This window comes from Oncorhynchus keta, chromosome 22 (genome assembly GCF_023373465.1).
Source record: "Oncorhynchus keta strain PuntledgeMale-10-30-2019 chromosome 22, Oket_V2, whole genome shotgun sequence".
Lineage (NCBI taxonomy): Eukaryota > Metazoa > Chordata > Actinopteri > Salmoniformes > Salmonidae > Oncorhynchus > Oncorhynchus keta.
The window spans coordinates 54,221,698-54,235,661 of record NC_068442.1 but is presented as its reverse complement, the minus strand read 5'-3'; the positions used below and the strand labels follow the sequence as shown (position 1 = coordinate 54,235,661).

The 13,964-nt window shown below is 46.1% G+C and overlaps 1 protein-coding gene and 1 long non-coding RNA gene across 2 annotated transcripts in view; one reads left to right on the top strand and one right to left on the bottom strand.

Annotated features, from left to right (window-relative positions):
- The window catches only part of LOC118381706 (lipoma-preferred partner homolog), a 221,000-nt gene that overhangs the window by 144,071 nt on the left and 62,965 nt on the right, over window positions 1-13,964 (bottom strand). The gene's annotated exons all lie outside the window — the stretch shown is intronic.
- LOC127910747 (uncharacterized) lies at window positions 1,050-1,992 on the top strand. The gene is made up of 3 exons (XR_008076094.1): window positions 1,050-1,115; window positions 1,400-1,427; window positions 1,936-1,992. It is a non-coding gene; the product is annotated as an uncharacterized LOC127910747 (long non-coding RNA).

Below are 13,964 nucleotides of genomic sequence, written 5' to 3'. Positions count from 1 at the left end.
GGATTAGACAGGTATTCAACTAACTACTAGAGGGATTAGACAGGTATTCAACTACCTACTAGAGGGATTAGACAGGTATTCAACTAACTACTAGAGGGATTAGACAGGTATTCAACTACCTACTAGAGGGATTAGACAGGTATTCAACTACCTACTAGAGGGATTAGACAGGTATTCAACTACCTACTAGAGGGATTAGACAGGTATTCAACTAACTACTAGAGGGATTAGACAGGTATTCAACTACCTACTAGAGGGATTAGACAGGTATTCAACAATTAGAGGGATTAGACAGGTATTCAACTACCTACTAGAGGGATTAGACAGGTATTCAACAATTAGAGGGATTAGACAGGTATTCAACTAACTACTAGAGGGATTAGACAGGTATTCAACTACTAGAGGGATTAGACAGGTATTCAACGATTAGAGGTATTAGACAGGTATTCAACGATTAGAGGGATTAGACAGGTATTCAACTATTAGAGGGATTAGACAGGTATTCAACTACCTACTAGAGGGATTAGACAGGTATTCAACAATTAGAGGGATTAGACAGGTATTCAACTACTAGAGGGATTAGACAGGTATTCAACTAATAGAGGGATTAGACAGGTATTCAACTACCTACTAGAGGTATTAGACAGGTATTCAACAATTAGAGGGATTAGACAGGTATTCAACTACCTACTAGAGGGATTAGACAGGTATTCAACTACCTACTAGAGGGATTAGACAGGTATTCAACTACCTACTAGAGGGATTAGACAGGTATTCAACTACTAGAGGGATTAGACAGGTATTCAACTAACTACTAGAGGGATTAGACAGGTATTCAACTAACTACTAGAGGGATTAGACAGGTATTCAACTAACTACTAGAGGGATTAGACAGGTATTCAACTACCTACTAGAGGGATTAGACAGGTATTCAACTAACTACTAGAGGGATTAGACAGGTATTCAACTACTAGAGGGATTAGACAGGTATTCATCTAACTACTAGAGGGATTAGACAGGTATTCAACTAACTACTAGAGGTATTAGACAGGTATTCAACTAACTACTAGAGGGATTAGACAGGTATTCAACTAACTACTAGAGGGATTAGACAGGTATTCAACTAACTACTAGAGGGATTAGACAGGTATTCAACTACCTACTAGAGGGATTAGACAGGTATTCAACTACTAGAGGGATTAGACAGGTATTCAACTAACTACTAGAGGGATTAGACAGGTATTCAACTAACTACTAGAGGGATTAGACAGGTATTCAACTAACTACTAGAGGGATTAGACAGGTATTCAACTAACTACTAGAGGGATTAGACAGGTATTCAACTAACTACTAGAGGGATTAGACAGGTATTCAACTAACTACTAGAGGGATTAGACAGGTATTCAACTACTAGAGGGATTAGACAGGTATTCAACTAACTACTAGAGGGATTAGACAGGTATTCAACTACTAGAGGGATTAGACAGGTATTCAACTAACTACTAGAGGGATTAGACAGGTATTCAACTACTAGAGGGATTAGACAGGTATTCAACTAACTACTAGAGGGATTAGACAGGTATTCAACTACCTACTAGAGGGATTAGACAGGTATTCAACTACTAGAGGGATTAGACAGGTATTCAACTACTAGAGGGATTAGACAGGTATTCAACTACCTACTAGAGGGATTAGACAGGTATTCAACAATTAGAGGGATTAGACAGGTATTCAACTAACTACTTGAGGGATTAGACAGGTATTCAACTACTAGAGGGATTAGACAGGTATTCAACGATTAGAGGGATTAGACAGGTATTCAACGATTAGAGGTATTAGACAGGTATTCAACTACCTACTAGAGGGATTAGACAGGTATTCAACTACTAGAGGGATTAGACAGGTATTCAACTACCTACTAGAGGGATTAGACAGGTATTCAACTACCTACTAGAGGGATTAGACAGGTATTCAACTAACTACTAGAGGGATTAGACAGGTATTCAACGATTAGAGGTATTAGACAGGTATTCAACTACCTACTCGAGGGATTAGACAGGTATTCAACTACTAGAGGGATTAGACAGGTATTCAACTACTAGAGGGATTAGACAGGTATTCAACTACTAGAGGGATTAGACAGGTATTCAACTACCTACTAGAGGGATTAGACTAGATTAGACAGGTATTAGACAGGTATTCAACTAACTACTAGAGGATTAGACAGGTATTCAACTAACTACTAGAGGGATTAGACAGGTATTCAACTAACTACTAGAGGGATTAGACAGGTATTCAACTACTAGAGGGATTAGACAGGTATTCAACTAACTACTAGAGGGATTAGACAGGTATTCAACTAACTACTAGAGGGATTAGACAGGTATTCAACTAACTACTAGAGGGATTAGACAGGTATTCAACTAACTACTAGAGGGATTAGACAGGTATTCAACTAACTACTAGAGGGATTAGACAGGTATTCAACTAACTACTAGAGGGATTAGACAGGTATTCAACTAACTACTAGAGGGATTAGACAGGTATTCAACTACTAGAGGGATTAGACAGGTATTCAACTACCTACTAGAGGGATTAGACAGGTATTCAACTAACTACTAGAGGGATTAGACAGGTATTCAACTACCTACTAGAGGGATTAGACAGGTATTCAACTAACTACTAGAGGGATTAGACAGGTATTCAACGATTAGAGGGATTAGACAGGTATTCAACTAACTACTAGAGGGATTAGACAGGTATTCAACTAACTACTAGAGGGATTAGACAGGTATTCAACTAACTACTAGAGGGATTAGACAGGTATTCAACTAACTAGAGGGACTAGAGGTATTCAACGATTAGAGGGACAGGTATTCAACTAACTTAGAGGGATTAGACAGGTATTCTTCTAAGGGATTAGAGGGATTAGACAGGTATTCAACTACTAGAGGGATTAGACAGGTATTCAACGATTAGAGGGATTAGACAGGTATTCAACGATTAGAGGTATTAGACAGGTATTCAACTATTAGAGGGATTAGACAGGTATTCAACTAACTACTAGAGGTATTAGACAGGTATTCTAACTACTAGAGGTATTAGACAGGTATTCAACTACCTACTAGAGGTATTAGACAGGTATTCAACTACCTACTAGAGGTATTAGACAGGTATTCAACGATTAGAGGTATTAGACAGGTATTCAACTACCTACTAGAGGGATTAGACAGGTATTCAACTACTAGAGGGATTAGACAGGTATTCAACGATTAGAGGTATTAGACAGGTATTCAACTACTAGAGGGATTAGACAGGTATTCAACTACTAGAGGGATTAGACAGGTATTCAACTACTAGAGGGATTAGACAGGTATTCAACGATTAGAGGTATTAGACAGGTATTCAACTACCTACTAGAGGGATTAGACAGGTATTCAACTACCTACTAGAGGGATTAGACAGGTTTTCTACAGCGATGCCAGGCCTAACCATTGATGTTTTTACACCATGTCTGTCTAACGTTAGTCAACGTTGGAGAATGTGATGTCAGCCGTGTCTATGTCAGTCTGTCCCCAGTGAGGCAGATGGCACTTTGTGTTTACTACATTGTGTTTGAGGACATTTTTTTTCGTAAAGCCCCCGAGACTAATATATTTTTGGGGGGTGGAGGAGACCTTGATGGCCCGGGAGCCTTTTCTGCGCCTATGGAAAACAATGCCTCTCATCACGAAAGCATTCACACACGACATGCACACACATAAAGCATCACACAGAACTGTACTCCCTTCCTCACACACTCTCTCGCCCGTACACACACACACACACACACACACACACACACACACACACACACACACACACACACACACACACACACACACACACACACACACACACACACACACACGTACACACACACAGTGTACACATACACACACGTACACACACACACACACGTACACACACACACACACACGTGTACACACACACACACACACACACACACTCACACACATACACACACACACGTACACACACACACGTGTACACACACACACGTGTACACACACACAGTGTACACACACACACACACACACACACACACACACACGTACACGTACACACACACACACACACACGTACACACACACACGTACACACACACACACACACACTCTCAAAAAGTTTCCACTCCACTCTAATTCAGAGCGACTTTGCAAACAACTTAAGTGTGAAATATCTCAGAGACTCCCAAGAAAGGGTTTCTGACACATTAAAATAGATTAAGAGAGACTATAGAGAGCTAGGGGCTGAAAGAGAAATCTGTTAACTTTGCATTTCAAATCACGGAGGACGGAGGAGAGGGGGAGTTGAGAGGAGAGTAGGTTTTTACAACCTGCTTGGGGAAAACCCCTTCTTCACGAGGAAGGAGCACTACATTTAGGTCTCTTAGTTTTGAGAGCTCAATTGTGTGTGTGTGTGTGTTTGTGTCCATCTTGCTTTAGACTCCTCTATGACCTTGGCTGTTCCGTCCACCCCCTTCTCTCCTCTCCTAGGGTCATGATGAGGCTGTTACTACACTGCTCCCCCCTCCTCTCCTAGGGTCATGATGAGGCTGTTCCCACCCTGCTCCCCCCTCCTCTCCTAGGGTCATGATGAGGCTGTTCCCACCCTGCTCCCCCTCCTCTCCTAGGGTCATGATGAGGCTGTTCCCACCCTGCTCCCCCCTCCTCTCCTAGGGTCATGATGAGGCTGTTCCCACCCTCCTCCCCCCTCCTCTCCTAGGGTCATGATGAGGCTGTTCCCACCCTGCTCCCCCCTCCTCTCCTAGGGTCATGATGAGGCTGTTCCCACCCTCCTCCCCCCTCCTCTCCTAGGGTCATGATGAGGCTGTTCCCACCCTGCTCCCCCTCCTCTCCTAGGGTCATGATAGGAGGCTGTTCCCACCCTGCTCCCCCTCCTCTCCTAGGGTCATGATGAGGCTGTTCCCACCCTGCTCCCCCTCCTCTCCTAGGGTCATGATGAGGCTGTTCCCACCCTGCTCCCCCTCCTCTCCTAGGGTCATGATGAGGCTGTTTCCCCTCCTCTCCTAGGGTCATGATGAGGCCCCCTCCCCTCTCCTAGGGTCATGATGAGGCTGTTCCCACCCTGCTCCCCCTCCTCTCCTAGGGTCATGATGAGCTGTTCCCACCCTGTTCCCACCTAGGGTCTGCTGTTCCCCCCCTCCCCCTCTCCTAGGGTCATGATGAGGCTGTTCCCACTCTGCTCCCCCCCTCCCCCTCTCCTAGGGTCATGATGAGGCTGTTCCCACCCTGCTCCCCCCCTCCCCCTCTCCTAGGGTCATGATGAGGCTGTTCCCACCCTGCTCCCCCTCCTCTCCTAGGGTCATGATGAGGCTGTTCCCACCCTGCTCCCCCTCCTCTCCTAGGGTCATGATGAGGCTGTTCCCACCCTGCTCCCCCTCCTCTCCTAGGGTCATGATGAGGCTGTTCCCACCCTGCTCCCCCTCCTCTCCTAGGGTCATGATGAGGCTGTTCCCACCCTGCTCCCCCCTCCTCTCCTAGGGTCATGATGAGGCTGTTCCCACCCTGCTCCCCCTCCTCTCCTAGGGTCATGATGAGGCTGTTCCCACCCCTGCTCCCCCTCCTCTCCTAGGGTCATGATGAGGCTGTTCCCACCCTGCTCCCCCCTCCTCTCCTAGGGTCATGATGAGGCTGTTCCCACCCTGCTCCCCCTCCTCTCCTAGGGTCATGATGAGGCTGTTCCCACCCTGCTCCCCCTCCTCTCCTAGGGTCATGATGAGGCTGTTCCCACCCTGCTCCCCCCTCCTCTCCTAGGGTCATGATGAGGCTGTTCCCACCCTGCTCCCCCCTCCTCTCCTAGGGTCATGATGAGGCTGTTCCCACCCTGCTCCCCCTCCTCTCCTAGGGTCATGATGAGGCTGTTACTACACTGCTCCCCCCTCCTCTCCTAGGGTCATGATGAGGCTGTTCCCACCCTGCTCCCCCCTCCTCTCCTAGGGTCATGATGAGGCTGTTCCCACCCTGCTCCCCCTCCTCTCCTAGGGTCATGATGAGGCTGTTCCCACCCTGCTCCCCCTCCTCTCCTAGGGTCATGATAGGCTGTTCCCACTGCTCCCCCTCCTCTCCTAGGGTCATGATGAGGCTGCTGTTCCCTCCCATGATGAGGCTGTTCCCACCCCCTCCCCCTCCTCTCCTAGGGTCATGATGAGGCTGTTCCCACCCTGCTCCCCCTCCTCTCCTAGGGTCATGATGAGGCTGTTCCCACCCTGCTCCCCCTCCTCTCCTAGGGTCATGATGAGGCTGTTACTACACTGCTCCCCCCTCCTCTCCTAGGGTCATGATGAGGCTGTTACTACACTGCTCCCCCTCCTCTCCTAGGGTCATGATGAGGCTGTTCCCACCCTGCTCCCCCTCCTCTCCTAGGGTCATGATGAGGCTGTTCCCACCCTGCTCCCCCTCCTCTCCTAGGGTCATGATGAGGCTGTTCCCACTAGGGTCAGGCTGCTGCTCCCCCTCCTCTCCTAGGGTCATGATGAGGCTGTTACTACACTGCTCCCCCCTCCTCTCCTAGGGTCATGATGAGGCTGTTCCCACCCTGCTCCCCCTCCTCTCCTAGGGTCATGATGAGGCTGCTGCTCCCCCTCCTCTCCTAGGGTCATGATGAGGCTGTTCCCACCCTGCTCCCCCTCCTCTCCTAGGGTCATGATGAGGCTGTTCCCACCCTGCTCCCCCTCCTCTCCTAGGGTCATGATGAGGCTGTTCCCACCCTGCTCCCCCTCCTCTCCTAGGGTCATGATGAGGCTGTTACTACACTGCTCCCCCCTCCTCTCCTAGGGTCATGATGAGGCTGTTACTACACTGCTCCCCCCTCCTCTCCTAGGGTCATGATGAGGCTGTTCCCACCCTGCTCCCCCTCCTCTCCTAGGGTCATGATGAGGCTGTTACCACACTGCTCCCCCCTCCTCTCCTAGGGTCATGATGAGGCTGTTCCCACCCTGCTCCCCCCTCCTCTCCTAGGGTCATGATGAGGCTGTTCCCACCCTGCTCCCCCTCCTCTCCTAGGGTCATGATGAGGCTGTTACTACACTGCTCCCCCTCCTCTCTAGGGTCTAGGGTTCATGATGAGAGGCTGTTACTACACTGCTCCCCCCTCCTCTCCTAGGGTCATGATGAGGCTGTTCCCACCCTGCTCCCCCTCCTCTCCTAGGGTCATGATGAGGCTGTTACTACACTGCTCCCCCCTCCTCTCCTAGGGTCATGATGAGGCTGTTCCCACCCTGCTCCCCCTCCTCTCCTAGGGTCATGATGAGGCTGTTCCCACCCTGCTCCCCCTCCTCTCCTAGGGTCATGATGAGGCTGTTACTACACTGCTCCCCCCTCCTCTCCTAGGGTCATGATGAGGCTGTTACTACACTGCTCCCCCCTCCTCTCCTAGGGTCATGATGAGGCTGTTCCCACCCTGCTCCCCCTCCTCTCCTAGGGTCATGATGAGGCTGTTAGGGTCATGATGAGGCTGTTCCCACCCTGCTCCCCCTCCTCTCCTAGGGTCATGATGAGGCTGTTCCCACCCTGCTCCCCCCTCCTCTCCTAGGGTCATGATGAGGCTGTTCCCACCCTGCTCCCCCTCCTCTCCTAGGGTCATGATGAGGCTGTTCCCACCCTGCTCCCCCCTCCTCTCCTAGGGTCATGATGAGGCTGACAAACAATGGCTTTTTGGAGAGAAGACGTTCTCCCGCGTTATGACATCGGCCGGTACTGAAATCTGACATGTATGACCACATTTCTGCCTGATTTGATTGGCCAATAACTCAGATACGTGAACAGATGATATGAATGCTACGCTACAGGACTGTTTTGCAAAGACTGGAATATGTTCCGGGACTCTTAGATGGTCCTTCTGTGGCTCAGTTGGTAGAGCATGGCGCTTGTAACGCCAGGGTAGTGGGTTCGATTCCCGGGACCACCCATACGTAGAATGTATGCACACATGACTGTGAGTCGCTTTGGATAAAAGTGTCTGCTAAATGGCATATTATTACTCTTCAAATGGCATTGAGGAGCTCCTCAAGACACCGACCGGCTTCATCGACGACGTCGTACCCACAGTGACTGGAGCTGCCGCTTTCAAGGAGCGGGACACTAATAAGAAATCCCACTAGGACCTCAGACGAACCATCAAACAGGCAAAGAGTAAATACAGGATTATGACTGAATCCTACGACATCGGCTCTGACGCTTGTCTGATGTGGCAGGGCTTGGCAACTATTATGGACTACAAAGGGAGACCCAGCCGTGAGCTACCCAGTGACGCCAGCCTACCAGACGAGCTAAATGCCTTTTGTGTTCTCTTCGAGGAAAGCAACACTGAACCAGGCCAATTAACATTGACGGGGCTGAAGTGGAGCGGGTCGAGGGTTTCTTGTTCCTTGGCGTCCACATCACCAACAAACTATCATGGTCCAAACACACCAAGACAGTCGTGAAGAGGGCACGACAAAACCTATTCCCCCTCAGGAGACTGAAAATATTTGTTATGGGTCTCCAGATCCTCAAGACGTTCTACAGATGCACCATCGAGAGCATCCTGACCGGTTGCATCACTGCCGAGTACGAAACTGCTCGCTACAGAGGGCAGTGCGTATGACCCAGTACATCACTGGGGCCAAGCTTCCTGACAACCAGGACCTCTATACCAGGCGGAGCGCCAAGTCTAGGTCCAAAAGGCTGCTTTAACAGCTTCTACCCTTCTACCCCAAGACATAAGACTGCTGAACAATCCACATTGACACCCTCCTTTGTTTTGTACACTGCTGCTATTCACTGTGTATTCTCTTAGTCTTATCTTAGCTGTGTATTCTCTTAGTCTTATCTTAGCTGTTTATTATCTTAGTCTTATCTTAGCTGTTTATTATCTTAGTCTTATCTTAGCTGTTTATTATCTTAGTCTTATCTTAGCTGTTTATTATCTTAGTCTTATCTTAGCTGTTTATTATCTTAGTCTTATCTTAGCTGTTTATTATCTTATCTTAGCTGTTTATAGTCTTATCTTAGCTGTTTATTATCTCAGTCTTATCTTAGCTGTTTATTATCTTAGTCTTATCTTAGCTGTTTATTATCTTATCTTAGCTGTTTATTATCTTATCTTAGCTGTTTATTATCTCAGTCTTATCTTAGCTGTTTATTATCTTAGTGTTATCTTAGCTGTTTATTATCTTAGTCTTAGCTGTTTATTATCTTAGTCTTAGCTGTTTATTATCTTAGTCTTAGCTGTTTATTATCTTAGTCTAAGCTGTTATCTATCAGTCACTTCACCCCTTTAGTCACTTTTTATTTTTCACTTTAGTTTATTTAGTAAATATTTGATTAACTATTTCTTGAACTGCACTGTTGGTTTAAGGACTTGTAAGTAAGTACATCATGGTAAGGTTGTATTCAGCATTTCATGGTAAGGTTGTATTCAGCATTTCATGGTAAGGTTGTATTCAGCATTTCATGGTAAGGTTGTATTCAGCATTTCATGGTAAGGTTGTATTCAGCATTTCATGGTAAGGTTGTATTCAGCATTTCATGGTAAGGTTGTATTCAGCATTTCATGGTAAGGTTGTATTCAGTATTTCATGGTAAGGTCGTATTCAGCATTTCATGGTAAGGTTGTATTCAGCATTTCATGGTAAGGTCGTATTCAGCATTTCATGGTAAGGTCGTATTCAGTATTTCATGGTAAGGTCGTATTCAGCATTTCATGGTAAGGTTGTATTCAGCATTTCATGATAAGGTTGTATTCAGCATTTCATGGTAAGGTCGTATTCAGTATTTCATGGTAAGGTTGTATTCAGCATTTCATGGTAAGGTTGTATTCAGCATTTCATGGTAAGGTCGTATTCAGTATTTCACAGGTAAGGTTGTATTCAGCATTTCATGGTAAGGTCGTATTCAGTATTGTGACAAAAAAAAACCATTTCATGAAATGAAGGTTGTATTCAGACAAACAATTTCAAATGGGTAAGGTTATCTCAGTATTTCACTGACCACTCAGTGTTTGTATTGACACCTGTAAATAATTTCAATGTACACTGGCGTATTAGGAACAGCATTTCATGGTGACCAGGTGGTATTCAGCATTTCATGATGTCAAGGTTGTATTCAGCAGTTAGATGAAGAGGAGGGTCGGGGGTAATTCAGTATTTCACAGGTGAGTTCTACTAGACATGGTTGTGTCTGTGTGCATGTGAATGGGCAAAAAAAAATATTTGATTTGATTTGTAGTAGGTGGTAGTAATGTAGTAGGTGGGAGATGGTAGTAAAAACAGACAAAGATGGTAGTAGGTGGTAGTAGTGGTAAATGGTAGTAGGTGGTAGTAGGTGGTAATAAGATGGTAGTAGGTGAGTAGATCAGTGTTTAGGTGGTAGTAGGTGGTAGTAGATGGTAAGGTGGTAGTAGATGGTAGTAGGTGGTAGTAGGTGGTAGTAGATGGGTGGTAGTAAAAGGTGGTAGTAGAAGTAGGTGGTAGTAGATGGTAGTAGGTGGTACCAGGTGAATAGTAGATGGAGTAGAGCTATATGATGGTATTGATGGTAGTAGGTTAGTAGATCCAGTAGGTCAATCAGTGGTAGATGAAGGATGGTAGTAGGTAGTAGATGGTAGTAGGTTAAAGGTGGATGTTTAGTAGGTGGTGAGATGGTAGTTGAGACATGGAGTAGGTGTAGTAGGTGTGTCATTCAGTAGGTGGTAGTAATGGGCAAAACAAAATAGGTTTAGGTGGTAGTTGGAGTAGGGTAGTAGGTGGTAGTAGGTGGTAGTAGGTGGTAGTAGGTGGTAGTAGATGGTAGTAGGTGGTAGTAGATGGTAGTAGGTGGTAGTAGGTGGTAGTAGATGGTAGTAGGTGGTAGTAGGTGGTAGTAGATGGTAGTAGGTGGTAGTAGGTGGTAGTAGATGGTAGTAGGTGGTAGTAGGTGGTAGTAGATGGTAGTAGGTGGTAGTAGATGGTAGTAGGTGGTAGTAGATGGTAGTAGGTGGTAGTAGGTGGTAGTAGGTGGTAGTAGATGGTAGTAGGTGGTAGTAGGTGGTAGTAGGTGGTAGTAGATGGTAGTAGATGGTAGTAGGTGGTAGTAGGTGGTAGTAGGTGGTAGTAGATGGTAGTAGGTGGTAGTAGGTGGTAGTAGGTGGTAGTAGATGGTAGTAGGTGGTAGTAGGTGGTAGTAGATGGTAGTAGATGGTAGTAGGTGGTAGTAGGTGGTAGTAGGTGGTAGTAGGTGGTAGTAGGTGGTAGTAGATGGTAGTAGGTGGTAGTAGGTGGTAGTAGATGGTAGTAGGTGGTAGTAGGTGGTAGTAGATGGTAGTAGGTGGTAGTAGGTGGTAGTAGATGGTAGTAGGTGGTAGTAGATGGTAGTAGGTGGTAGTAGGTGGTAGTAGATGGTAGTAGGTGGTAGTAGATGGTAGTAGGTGGTAGTAGGTGGTAGTAGGTGGTAGTAGGTGGTAGTAGGTGGTAGTAGGTGGTAGTAGGTGGTAGTAGGTGGTAGTAGATGGTAGTAGATGGTAGTAGGTGGTAGTAGGTGGTAGTAGATGGTAGTAGGTGGTAGTAGATGGTAGTAGATGGTAGTAGGTGGTAGTAGGTGGTAGTAGATGGTAGTAGGTGGTAGTAGGTGGTAGTAGGTGGTAGTAGGTGGTAGTAGGTGGTAGTAGGTGGTAGTAGGTGGTAGTAGGTGGTAGTAGATGGTAGTTGGTGGTAGTAGGTGGTAGTAGGTGGTAGTTGGTGGTAGTAGGTGGTAGTAGGTGGTAGTTGGTGCCAGGTGCACCGGTTTGTCAAGAACTACAATGCTGCTGGGTTGTACATCTGACTAGGTATCCCTTTGAAGTTTGCACTATTTTGTTCAAAACATATTTTTTCAAGAACTGCAACGCTACTGGGTTTTTCACACCCAACAGTTTCCCGCGTGTATCAAGAATGGTCCACCACCCAAAGGACATCCAGACAACTAGACACAACTGTGGGAAGCATCAGAGTCAACATTGGTCAGCATTACTGTGGAGCGCTTTCAACACCTTGTAGAGTCCATGCCCCGAAGAATTTAGGCTGTTCAACTAAATATTAGGAAGGTGTTCTTAATGTTTTGTACACAGTATACAGTACATGTAATAAAAAATAATATAGAAACAAATATTTAAATGTAGCAGTTCAACAATGAAACACACAGTTTATCCAGCACATATTTTACATCATCTATTGCTTGCCTCATTGCTCAAGTGGATTGCAAGTGATTTCAATTTATTAATTATTTATTGCAAATTTGATCAGACTGTATACAGACGAAACATTTATTTTTACTGCTCTGATTATGTTGGGAACCAGTTTATAACAACAAATAAGGGGTTTGTGATGTATGGCCAATATACCACGGCTAAGGTCTGTGTCCAGGCACTCCGCGATGCATCGTGGGTAAGAACAGCCCTTAGCCGTGGAGTACTGGTCATATATACCACAACCCCTCGTGCCTTATTGCATAATTGCGCACGGGAACAGCTGAAAGACAGAGAGCCTAGAGATGTGTAGCCGAAGTAACAAGCTAAATATTAGCTAGATATTTAGGCCATTCATTAAGGTAATATAAATATTTATCTGTCAAAAGTGCAAAGAAAACAGAATAACAGAATATGAAAAGGCAGGTCTGTGTTCCTCCAGGCTGCACTCTGTGGTCCCCAGACACACCAAGCCCGCACTATGGATTTAGACAAAACAATACTTCTACATAGGCTACACCAACACCGTGCAAATGAGGAATGGATTATTGGTATCAAGTGGATAATTATTGTCCAGGGCTGTAAAACTGCAGGCTAATTTGAATAACCGCTGTAGCGTCCTGATTCGAATGCTTCATGCCGAAATAACTGCCTAAAAGCCGAGGCCTGATGATGTAACCGTGTGGATCCGTTTGGGTCTATTCTGGACAGTTCAGAAGGCCCGGAAAGGTACATTAGATACAACCGAGTCCTGATGATGTAACCGTGTGGATCCGTTTGGGTCTATTCTGGACAGTTCAGAAGGCCCAGAAAGGTACATTAGATACAACCGAGGCCTGACGATGTAACCGTGTGGAATCATTAATGGCTATTTCTCGACAGTTTACAACACATGGAAAACACAAGGCCAGAGGGCCGAATCGACAGACTACGACACAAATCTATCCAGCCCATTGATGTGGGTTCTCAATTCATTTTGGCCTGCTACCGTACAGGCTGCGATGCGATGCACTACAAGTCCCAGCAAGCACTGCCCAAATGCTGTGTACCAAACAACGGTGCATTGCTAAACACACACGCCTCTCCCACACACACACACACACACACACACACACACACACACACACACACACACACACACACACACACACACACACACACACACACACACACACACACACACACACACACACACACGAGCCAGCCAGCGCACAGCACCTACGGCACTGACCGAATGTTCTACCAGACCGAAAGGTTAAGCTCCACTATTGATTAGGCCTTCAGGGCTACCTCATACCCAAATCCTGTTGTGCTCATAAAGTTAACCAGACACTATTGATTAGGCCTTTAGGGCTACCTCATACCCAAATCCTGTTGTGCTCGTAAAGTTAAGCTCCACTATTGATTAGGCCTTTAGGGCTACCTCATACCCAAATCCTGTTGTGCTCATAAAGTTAAGCTCCACTATTGATTAGGCCTTCAGGGCTACCTCATACCCAAATCCTGTTGTGCTCATAAAGTTAACCAGACACTATTGATTAGGCCTTTAGGGCTACCTCATACCCAAATCCTGTTGTGCTCATAAAGTTAAGCTCCACTATTGATTAGGCCTTCAGGGCTACCTCATACCCAAATCCTGTTGTGCTCATAAAGTTAACCGGACACTATTGATTAGGCCTTTAGGGCTACCTCATACCCAA